The following is a 10,909-nucleotide window of genomic DNA, read 5'->3' as shown; positions in this document are numbered from 1 at the left end:
GCAGCCTTTGCCTCTCAGATTGAAGCGATTATCCTGCCTCAGCCTCTCAAGTAGCTGGGATTACAGATGTTGAGCCATCGTGCCTGGCAATATTGTCATTCTTTGGTCATTCAGAAAGTCAATAGGCAAAGTGCGTCGAGCATCCCCCAAAAATGTTACCATCACCTTTGCTCTTGGTTGTTTTTTTTTTTTTTCTGAGACAGGGTTTTGCTCTGTCACCCAGGCTGGAGCACAGTGGCATGATCATGGCTCACTGCAGCCTCAACCTCCTGGGCTCAAGCGATCCTCCCACCTCAGCCACCCAAGTAGCTGGGGCTATAGCCACACACCACCATGGCTGGCTAATTTAAAAATTTTTTTGTAGAGACAAGGTCTTACTATGTTGTCAGGCTTGTCTAGAATTCCTGAGAAGTGATCCCCCTGCCTTGGTCTCCCAAAGTGCTAGGATTACAGATATGAGCCACTGTGCTCAGCCCTCCTTTACTCTTGACCAGTCCACTTTTGCTTTGACTGGACCACTTTCACCTCTTGGTAGCTATTGCTTTGATTGTGCTTTGTCTTCAGGATTGTACTGGTAAACCATGTTTCATCTCCTATTACAATTCTTTGATTAAATGTTGTAGGATCTTGATCCTACTTGTTTAAAATTTCCGTTGAAAGCTCTGCTCTTGTCTGCAGCTGATCTGGGCACAATGGTTCTGGCACCTATCCAGTGGAAAGTTTGTTCAACTTTAATTTTTTAGTCAGAATTGTGTTAGCTGAACCAGCTGAGATGTCTATAGTGTTGGCTATTGTTTCTGCTGTTAACTGTCAGTCCTCTTCAATTAGGGCATGAAGAAAATTACATTTTTTCCTTGCAAATTGATGTGAATGGTGTGTTGTTGCAGGCTTCATCTTCAATATCACCTCATCCCTCCTAAAATGAGTTATCCATTTGTAAGCTGCTAATGTCTTTGAAGCATTGTACCCATAAACTTTTTGTAAAACATCAATAATTTCACTGTTCTTCCACTTAAGCTTCACCATAAATTTGATGTCTTGTTATTTCTTCAGTTTTAGCTGAATTCATGTTGCTCTGATAAGGGCTCTTTTCAAATTGATACCTTGTCCTTCTTAGGACTTCAAACTAGATCCTGTTCAGACATGTTATATTAAGTTAGTATGAGTTTATTTTGGTGCAAAAACAAATAAATCCATGCATAGTTTTTTTTCATAATACACATTTTCCATGAATTTTTCAAAGGCTCCTCCTGTTAGAAACACCTACAAATTAATGATAAAAAGACAGACAACTCAATATTCTTAAATAAGTGGAAATGTGTACCTCAAAGAAAGAGAATATCCATACGGCCACTAAATGTAAAAGGTGTTCATCATGCTTAGGTATCAAGAAGCCAAATATAAGCCATAATGAAACACCACTGTACCTCCACCAGAATGTCAACACCAAGTTTTGGTGAGGATGCAGAACAAATGGAACTCTCATACATTGCTCATGGGAATGCAAATTTGTACACCACTTTGGAAAAATTTTTGTCAGTATCTACAAAGCCAAACATATGCACACTCGTTGAACCAGCAATTCCACTCTTGAGTATGAACACTACAGAAGTGAGTGCTTATATCCACGAAAAGACATGGATGAATGTGTTCATAGCAATTACAGTAATGGCCCTAACCTGATAAAAATTCAAATGTTCATCATGAGTCAAATGAATAAATAAATTGTGAATGAATGATAGTGATAAAATAATGATACAGAAAGAAAAATGAACAAACCACATTCAACAACATAGATGAATCTCACATACAAAATATTGAAAGAAGATAGACATAAAAATAATATATTGTATGATTTCATTTATATGTAGTTCAAAAACAAGCAGAACTAATCTGTGGTAAAATTCAGATAGTCATCATTTTTAATGAAGTATTGTTGGAATGGCATGAGGAAGCTTTGTGGAAGGCTGGAAATGTCTGTATCTTTAGTTGATGCTTATGTAAAAATTCATTAAGCTGTACATGTAACATTTATGTACCTTACTGCATATAAGTTATCTCAAGAATAAATAAATGGGTTGGTTGAGAGTTATATCCATATATCAGTAGACAGAATGATGGTGAATAAAATAAGCTTGATATTTGATTTTATAGGTATCAATAAGAATTCTTGGGTGGAACATGTATATGGAATATAGAATTTAAGTGAAACTTTGTTTAAAAATATGTAATATGCTGTGCGTGGTGGCTCACACCTGTAATCCCAGCACTTTTGGAGGCCGAGGCAGGCAGATTGTTTGAGCTCAGAAGTTTGAAACCAGCCTGGGCAACAGGACAAAACCCTGTCTCTACTAAAAATACAATGGTATTTGTATTTTTATGTTAGGGAAGCATCTTTTAAAAAGTAATTGATTAATTAATTAATTAAAAAAAGGTCTTGCTGCATTGCCCAGGCTGGTCCTGAACTCCTGGTCTCAAGTGATCTTCCCAGCTACTCAGGAGGCTGGTGTGGGAGGATTGCTTGAGCCCAGGAGGTTGAGGCTGCAGTGAGCCATGATCACGGTACCCCAGCCTGGGCAACAGAGTGAGACTCTAAAAAAAAAAAAAGTAATATAATGTGAATAATAATAGTAGTATAGTAGTCAAAGTGCCTATTTGCAGAAAAAAACAACTAGAAAACAAAAGTGAAGGAGATTTGGGCGATTTGCATTTCCTAAATAAATTATGTCATACAGAATATCATCATCATAAAAGTCAATAGGTTTTCTGGGGGGAAAGTACCATGTTAGTATATTTCAGTGTCTAGTCAGAACAATATAAATAACTCTAGGTATTTCCTAAACTATGATGTGCAAAATACTGTAGTCCTACAAGATGTTAATATGTTTCCTTGGGGGAAAGTACCATGTTTGTATATTTAAGTTATCTGTCAGAACAACAGAAACCACTCTAGCTATTTCTAACACTGAGCCATTAACACAGCGGGTAGTTTGCAAAAGTGTTAGTGGGGCTGAAGAGACAAAAAGGTGAATGGATGCTACCCAGATATCAGTAAGTACTGGAAGCTGCCAACTCCTAAGGCTGGAGGAGCAAAAGGGAAAGGAACATTGCCCAGATCCCATGAGTGCTGTGCTGCTGAGACTTCTCACACCACACTGCCACTGCTGTTTTGCAGGAAGCTAGGAATTCCAGTGATGGCTCAGGATTCTGGGAGCCACAGTCCCATTTTTGCTGAACTCTTGGCCTCAAGAGATCCTCCTGCCTCGGCCTCCCAAAGTGCCAGGATTACAGGTATGAGCCAGTGTGCCCAGCCTACATCTACCTCTTTACTTCTGGATTTCTCAAAACCTTTCATATGCTACTGTGTTCAAAAGAGAGTTATAGTTTATGGCACTTCTCATTTTATATGATTAAAGACATATTATTTTCCCCCACAGAACACATTTGTAACATCTGATAAGACCTCAGACTAGAATAAAAACAGAAACAAACAAAAATGCTATTGTTGTGGAGTATAATAAGGACATAGAACAGCAGATTATATAAAAAACGCTTTCTTATCTGAGTGGCTCACACCTGTAATTGGAGCACTTTGGGAAGCCGAGGTAAGAGGATCACTTGAACCCAGTTCAGGACCAGTCTGGGCAATGCAGCAAGACCTTGCCTACAAAAACTTTTCAAATTAATTAATTAATTATTTTTAAAAAGATGCTCTCCTAACATAAATTATAAACATTTCAGAGGGGCAAGTAAAACTGACATGTAAGAATCCAAATATACCAACATTCTGAAAACTAATTATCTTAAAGGGATACTATTGACAAATTCTTACATTTCTTTCTTTCTTTTTTTTGGAGACAGAGTCTTATTCTTTTCCCAGGCTGGAGTGCAATGGCATGATCGCGGCTCACTGCAGCCTCCACCTCCTGGGTTCCAGAGACCCTCCTGCCTCAGCCTCTTGAGTAGCTGGGACTACAGGCGCCTGCCACCACACCCAGCTAATTTTTGTATTTTTAGTAGAGACGGGGTTTTGCCATGTTGGCCAGGCTGGTCTCAAACTCCTAACCTCAGGTGATCCGCCGGCCTCAGGCTCCCAAAGTGCTGGGATTACAGGTGTGAGCCACCGTGCCCAGCTAAAATTCTTGCATTTTTTGAGTCTTGTGTTAATGGTCATTTATTATTTTGGTAGCTCATTATATGACCACCTTCCTCTTTGGGAGAGTCACAAAGGGAAATATAAGGAATGCCAGTCTCTGTTTACTACATGGAAGCTTCAGGGGAATGATAGCCTTTCTCCTTTTTTTTTTTCTTTTTTTTTTTAGACAGAGTCTTGCTCTGTCTTCCAGAGGGCAGTGGCATAATCTCGGCTCACCGCAACCTCCGCCTCCTGGCTTCAAGCCATTCTCCTGCCTCAGCCTCCCGAGTAGCTGGGATTATAGGCAACTGACACCACGCCTGGCAAATTTTTGTATTTTTAGTAGAGATGGGGTTTCACCATGTAGGTCAGGCTCGTCTTGAACTCCTGATCTCATGCAGTCCACCTGCCTTGGCCTCCCAAAGTGCTGGGATTACAGGCAAGAGCCACCCTGCCCGGCCCAGCCTTTCTCCTTAATTCTGGTAGCTAGAGCATGGACTGTAACATGAGTACAGTTACTTTATCTACAGAGACATTGTAAGTTCAGAGGCATGAGAGTTAGCATCCAGAGGCAGCTGACACCAGCAGCACAGCTCTCTCTCCCGCAGGATCATTGCCAGCAGAACATCCTACACCAATGGCTGTTTGGGCAGGATCTTGGCTGTGCTTTGTCTGTCTAGCTTCATGCCCAAGTTTGGTAAGTTTTCTTGCTTATTGTGCAACCTTTAACTCTTCCCAAAATTATTTTTCTCCTTAACTGAGCCAGATTTATTTTCTGTTGTTTGCAACCAATAACTCTAACTAAAACATTCTTAGAAAGTAGAGAAAACCAAAATGGTAAATAATACTCAAAAAATTTTTTTCTAACCAACAAGAAAGAAAAGATTGGTTATATGGGAGAAAGTTACTATGAAATAATAGCATTCTAACAGAATGTATAGGTTTAAAAAAGCAGATTTGTAAAGATTCAGAAAAACACTATATGATATGGTTTGGCTGTGTCCCACCCAAATCTCATCTTGAATTGTAGCTTGCATAATTCCCATATGTTGTGGGAAGGGCCCAGTGGGAGATAATTGAATCATGGGGGCAGTTTCCCCCACACTGTTCTTGTGGTAGTGAATAAGTCTCACGAGATCTGATGGCTTTGTAAGGGGTTTCCCCCTTCACTTGGCTCTCTCATTCTCTCTTGCCTGCTGCCGTGTAAGACGTGCCTTTGCTTCTCATTTGCCTTCCACCATGACCATGAGGCCTCCTCAGCCATGTGGAAGTGTGAGTCCATTAAACCTCTTTCCTTTATAAATTACCCAGCCTAGGGTATGCCTTTATTAGCAGCGTGAGAACAGATGAATACAGCATATGTAACAGAAAAAAGGGAAAAAATTATAAAATGATATCTGACTGTATAAATGTGAATAAACCCAAAGAAAAGGAAGTAGGGGAGACATGTAAAAAGACTGGGACAGCTGCAATAAGGTGCTCTGTAAACTGCCCTGATATACAATGAGTAGAAGAATGAAAAGAGAATGTGTCCCAATATAAATGTGTCTGTAAGAAGGTAGGTATTATGGTCTCCATCTTGATCTCATCTTCAGGGATGATGTACTCATTCCCAAGCTGCTGGCTCATAGGTGCATCCTTCATTTGAAATTGCCCTTGGCTGCAGGGGACCACGCTGATCCAAGATTACAATGCCTCCCAGGTGTGGCTCATGCAAGGATAAAAAAATCCTGGCCCCAGCTGGGGCAGTGGCTCACGCCTGTAATCCCAGCATTTTGGGAGGCCGAGGTGGGCAGTTCATGAGGTCAGGAGATCGAGACCATCCTGGCTAACACGGTGAAACCCTGTCTCTACTAAAAATACAAACAAATTAGCCAGGTGTGGTGGCAGGTGCCTGTAGTCCCAGCTACTCGGGAGGCTGAGGCAGGAGAATGGCATGAACGCAGGAGGCGGAGCTTGCAGTGAGCCGAGATTGCACCACCGCACTCCAGCCTGGGCAACAGAGTGAGACTCGTCTCAAAAAAAAATACATATATATATATCTTTATATAAAAAAATATAAAGATATATATATGTAAAGATATATGTATATATATCCTGGCTCCTTTCCCCAATTTGGGAAAACTAAAGAACCACTCTAGCTCCAGGGCAACCTGTAGGATCAGCTGGGCCTCAGTTACAACCACTCCTCCCACTTCTCCATCTGCCTAATCCTTCCTTGTTTTCTTCCTTACAGGTGTCTCTCCCCAGATCACTCACCAATGAACCTTTTGCATGAAACTGTTCATCTCAGAAACTGTTTTTAAGACAAAGATTGAAGTCCAAAATAAACGTAAACTTGTAAATCTTCTTCTCCTCCTCCTCCTCCTCTTTCTTCTTCTTCTCCTTCTTCCTCCTCCTCCTCCTCTTTCTTCTTCTTCTCCTTCTTCCTCCTCCTCCTGCTCCTCCTCCTCTTCCTCTTCTCTCCTTTCTTCTTTCTCCTTCTTCTCTCTTCTTTCTCCTTCTTCTTCTTTCTTCCTCCCCCTTCTTCTTCTTTCTTCCTCCTCCTCCTCCTCTTCCTCCTCCTTCTTCTTCCCTCTTCTTTCTTCTTCTCTTCTTCTTCTTCTTCTTCCTCCTCCTCCTCTTCCTCCTCCTTCTTCTTCCCTCTTCTTTCTTCTTCTCTTCTTCTTCCTCTTCCTCCTTCTCCTCCTCCTCTTTCTCCTCCTCCTGCTCTTCCTCCTCCTCCTCTTTCTCCTCCTTCTTTTTTCTTCTTATTATTATTCTTCCTCTTCCTCCTTCTCCTCCTCTTCTTCCTCCTCCTCCTTCTTGTTTTTCCTCCTTCGCCTCTTCTTCGTTCTTCCTCTTCTTCCTTCCTCCTCCTCCTCCTCTTTCTTCCTCTTCTTATTCTTCTTTCTTCTTCCTCCTTTTTCTTCTGCTTCCTTCTTCCTCCTCCTCCTGCTGCTGCTTCTGCTTCTTCTTCTTCTTCTTCTTCTTCCTCTTCTCCTTTCTTCTTCTTCCTCCTTCTACTTCTTCCTTCTTCTTTTTCTTCTCTCCCTCCCTTCCCTCTTCTTTCTCTTGCTTCTTCTCTTTCTTTCTTTCTGTCTCTCTCTCTTTCTTTGTCCTTCCTTCCTTCCTTCCTTCCTTCCTTCCTTCCTTCCTTCCTTCCTTCCTTCCTTCCTTCCTTCCTCTTTCTTTTCTTTGTATCTTTTCTTTCAAAGTGTGCTCTTGCTATGTTGCCTGGGCTGGACTCAAACTCTAGGCTCAAGTGATTCTCCCACCTCAGCCTGCCAAGGTTGTACTCCAATGGTAGTTTTTCATTTGTTCCTAGTGGGCCATCACGTACAGCTACTTTTACTTATACTTACTTTTTAGTATGATGAAAACTCAAAAAATATAATGGTTCATGTTTGTAAATATTTCTTGTGTTCAGTCCTGGCTGGGCCAAATAATTAGAGTTCTGTGCTGAGGGAGGGATTGAATATACTGAGTGCTTCTTAGTCAATGTGAATTTCTCTGGAGCACATTTAGGCAATGCTTATTTTCTCATAATGCTCCCCCTATCTTCCCCCTTTTTTTCATTTTGCATATTGTTTTGAATTGGATTTCATAGAACATAGGTATTTTTTTCTTCTTTTTAAACTGTTCTATTAATTTTCTCCTTTCTTATTCCTACCCAAGAGCCTTGATCCAGGTGAAGCATGTAAACAAACCTTGCACATGGAATTCCCAGCAAAGAAGCTGTGGGGATCCGGACAGGGCCTGGGCAGTGACTGACTTACAGAAACCCGCCATGTCTCGTTCTCTGCTGGAGACCTCTGCTTCACCATCTTGTGAACATCCGCAGGCTCCCTGCACCCTAATCTTGCCCTCTTACTGTTGACTCAGTCCTCATGGAAGTGTAGGTGCCCTTCCTTCTGCTCATGATGTTCCAGGGCAGGAGATGAGGGGGCTGAGTAGGGAAGAAGAGAAGGCCCAGCTCCTGTCTGCTCAGACCCGGGCTGACCTCTGCCCTGGGACTCAGGCCGGGACTTGTATTTTACCATAAGGCCCTATGAGAGGTGGTGGTTGGATTCTGGTATTAGATAAGGTGTGTTGTGGACTGACTGGGATTTTCTGCACTAGCTTTTAATCTAATTGTTACTTGGTTACATTGATTGTTTCAGCTCTTTCATAAGCAGCTCAAGGAACCACTTCCCCAACTAAATCTTGGGTCTAAGTATGAAACAGATGAAAGTGAAATCGCTGTGCCCATGGCTGCACATCCACTCACTTCTGCCTCTGCTCTAAGAAGCACCTTAGGGTGGGATTCCCAGGAGCTCACTTTGAAAACTGCTCATTAACATGAATGTTTACTTTCAGAGCACACCCTAGTCTTAAAATTGAGCTTGCCTGTTTGTATATAGTAAATTGCTTAAGATTTGCTGGGATTGGTGTGTATATATGGGCCATATATGAAACCAGTGGTAGGAGAAAGCAGAATGGACAGATACTTACCTGATGTGATTTAATGGGTTGTGGAGAAATTCCACGATGAAAATCCACACCCCCATTCATTTCTGAAATTCCATAGTCAGTAATGCATTTTATTTCACTGTTAAGCACCTGCCTTTTGTGAAGCTTTTTTTTTTTTTTTTAAATAAAAATATCCTTATGACGGATATCCATTAAGTTGTTGCAACCTTGGAGCCGATCCTTTTGCTTCCTTACTTGATTAAACATCTGGGGTTAATGAATCCTCAAAAGGACAGTTAGAAGGAAGGAAACAGCCACATCCATACATCATAATTTTGTCTAGGACTGACCCTGACTCTGTATGCATTTGTAAAACGCGTGTGGCAATATCTCTTGTATTTAACTGGGAGACACCTTGTTTTCTCTTTTGGGTGCAGGTAGTTCTGAGGTATTTGAAGAGAGGGCATCTCAAAAGGAAATTTTACTCTTCTTAAATATTCTTTTAGGCCGGGCGCGGTGGCTCACGCTTGTAATCCCAGCACTTTGGGAGGCCAAGGCGGGCAGATCACGAGGTCGGGAGATCGAGACCACGGTGAAACCCCGTCTCTACTAAAAATACAAAAAATTAGCCGGGCATGGTGGCGGGCGACTATAGTCCCAGCTACTCGGAGAGGCTGAGGCAGGAGAATGGTGTGCACCCGGGAGGCGGAGCTTGCAGTGAGCCGAGATCGCGCCACTGTACTCCAGCCTGGGCGACAGAGCGAGACTCCGTCTCAAAAAAAAAAAAAATATTCTTTTAGTACCAAAACATATTTTATTACTGTATCATGGTGAAGATGTATGTGCCCATATATACTAATGGGGATTTTCCCCTAAGCATGAGTTATTTAAAAGAGATAAGAGAATCAGAAACTCAATTCAGAAACAGTATATGTATTTCTATATATTGTCTACAACTTGTTCCTGTTGGACAACAAAATAATAAATTGTGGGCATTTCTTATTTTTTTAATCTTAACAACAAAATATTACAAAACCGTGGTTCATTCATTTACTCAACAAACATTCATGGAGTACCTACCATGTGCTACTTGGTTTCAGCAGAAAAAATCAGTCATCAGGGAATATTTGAGGTTGTCCAGTAACTGAGGAAGGAAGGCAGAGAAGGGCGGAGTGCTAGATGGGGAAGAATGGAAAAAGGAGGATAGGAGAGAAAGGATGGATGGAAGGAAGTCCTTAACACATGTTTTGTTGTTTTTAATTATACTCATGTTATCTAGTTTGATGTTGTTTGTTTAGATAATAATTAGCTATTTGCTGCTTTTAGTTTTTCTGGTGTGCTATAGTTTGAAATCAGTTTTAACTTGTTTTTGTATTTGTTTCTTTTCAGTATAAAAGAACTTGTGTGCATTAGCTTGCTAAATACATCCAAGATTTGAAGAACTGAAAAAAAAAATCAGTATTAAACCTGCTTTTTAAAAAGGTAAGTGAAGTAACTTCTGGCCATGGTTCATTTCAGACCTCTCTAAAGCCTGCAATTACCTCTCAGTGTGTGTGAATTTTTTTCCGGGAGTAAAGTTACTTGACTCTAGTGAGTCTACTCATTAAGTCTAGGAGTGTTTGTATCTGCTCCCCCTTTTAAAACCAGTAAATTCTAAGAGTAGTATGAATAACATAGGTGGCTGTAGGATTTAGACGCGGTGTGGCAGGCGATGAGCAAATCTTCATTTGGCACTGAAAAGGAAAACACAGACTTGGTAGAATATAAAATAAAAAGCACAGCCCTCTTCTTGAGTCCTTCATCACTCTTCACCTCACAGACCATTTCACCACCTTATCTACACCAGCAAGAATTGCTAGTTGACCCATTAATGACCCAGTAGGCTTAGAATATGAGGTGTTTGTTTCTCACAGGCATGTTTACCCACTTTTTCCCTATTTCTCTTGCTCAGTAATAATAACTACTATTTATTGAGCTTCTACCAAGTGACAGGCATTTGATTAATTCAATTCCATATTCATTCTACAAATGGTTTTTCTGAATGCTTGCCATGTACCAGGCATGGCCCTGACACTACTTATTACCTTATCTTCAAGGCACCCTTGCAGGGTAACAGTTAACACTTCAGTGATCTGGATGAGGATATGAGAGAGGTAAGGAGCGTGCTGACGGTCACCTAGCCAGTGAATGTGAACTGTCTGACTTTCTCTGATTTGCCATATCCTAAAAGGTATTTAGATGCTCTTTCTGGTGTGGATGTCAATAAGAGATTGGAACCTCCTGGATCGTATTCATAATAGGAATGTGATTCTCACCCTTTAAGACCTTGACTGGAGTCACAGA

At 41.1% G+C, this 10,909-nt stretch overlaps 1 long non-coding RNA gene across 2 annotated transcripts; it reads left to right on the top strand.

Annotated features, from left to right (window-relative positions):
- Positions 1–4,577: 4,577 nt before the first annotated feature.
- On the top strand, positions 4,578–10,049 carry LOC115832902. 2 transcript variants are annotated; one of them, XR_004028297.1, is made up of 4 exons: positions 4,578–4,832; positions 6,372–6,467; positions 7,793–8,012; positions 9,956–10,049. It is a non-coding gene; the product is annotated as an uncharacterized LOC115832902 (long non-coding RNA). The 2 variants fall into 2 exon arrangements; XR_004028296.1 differs by lacking the exon at positions 4,578–4,832 and having other exon boundaries at positions 6,235–6,467.
- The last annotated feature ends 860 nt before the right edge of the window (positions 10,050–10,909 follow it).

The sequence above is a fragment of the Nomascus leucogenys genome, chromosome 23, assembly GCF_006542625.1.
Source record: "Nomascus leucogenys isolate Asia chromosome 23, Asia_NLE_v1, whole genome shotgun sequence".
NCBI lineage: Eukaryota > Metazoa > Chordata > Mammalia > Primates > Hylobatidae > Nomascus > Nomascus leucogenys.
The sequence above is the reverse complement of the archived record's forward strand: the minus strand, read 5'-3'. Positions and strand labels throughout refer to the sequence as shown.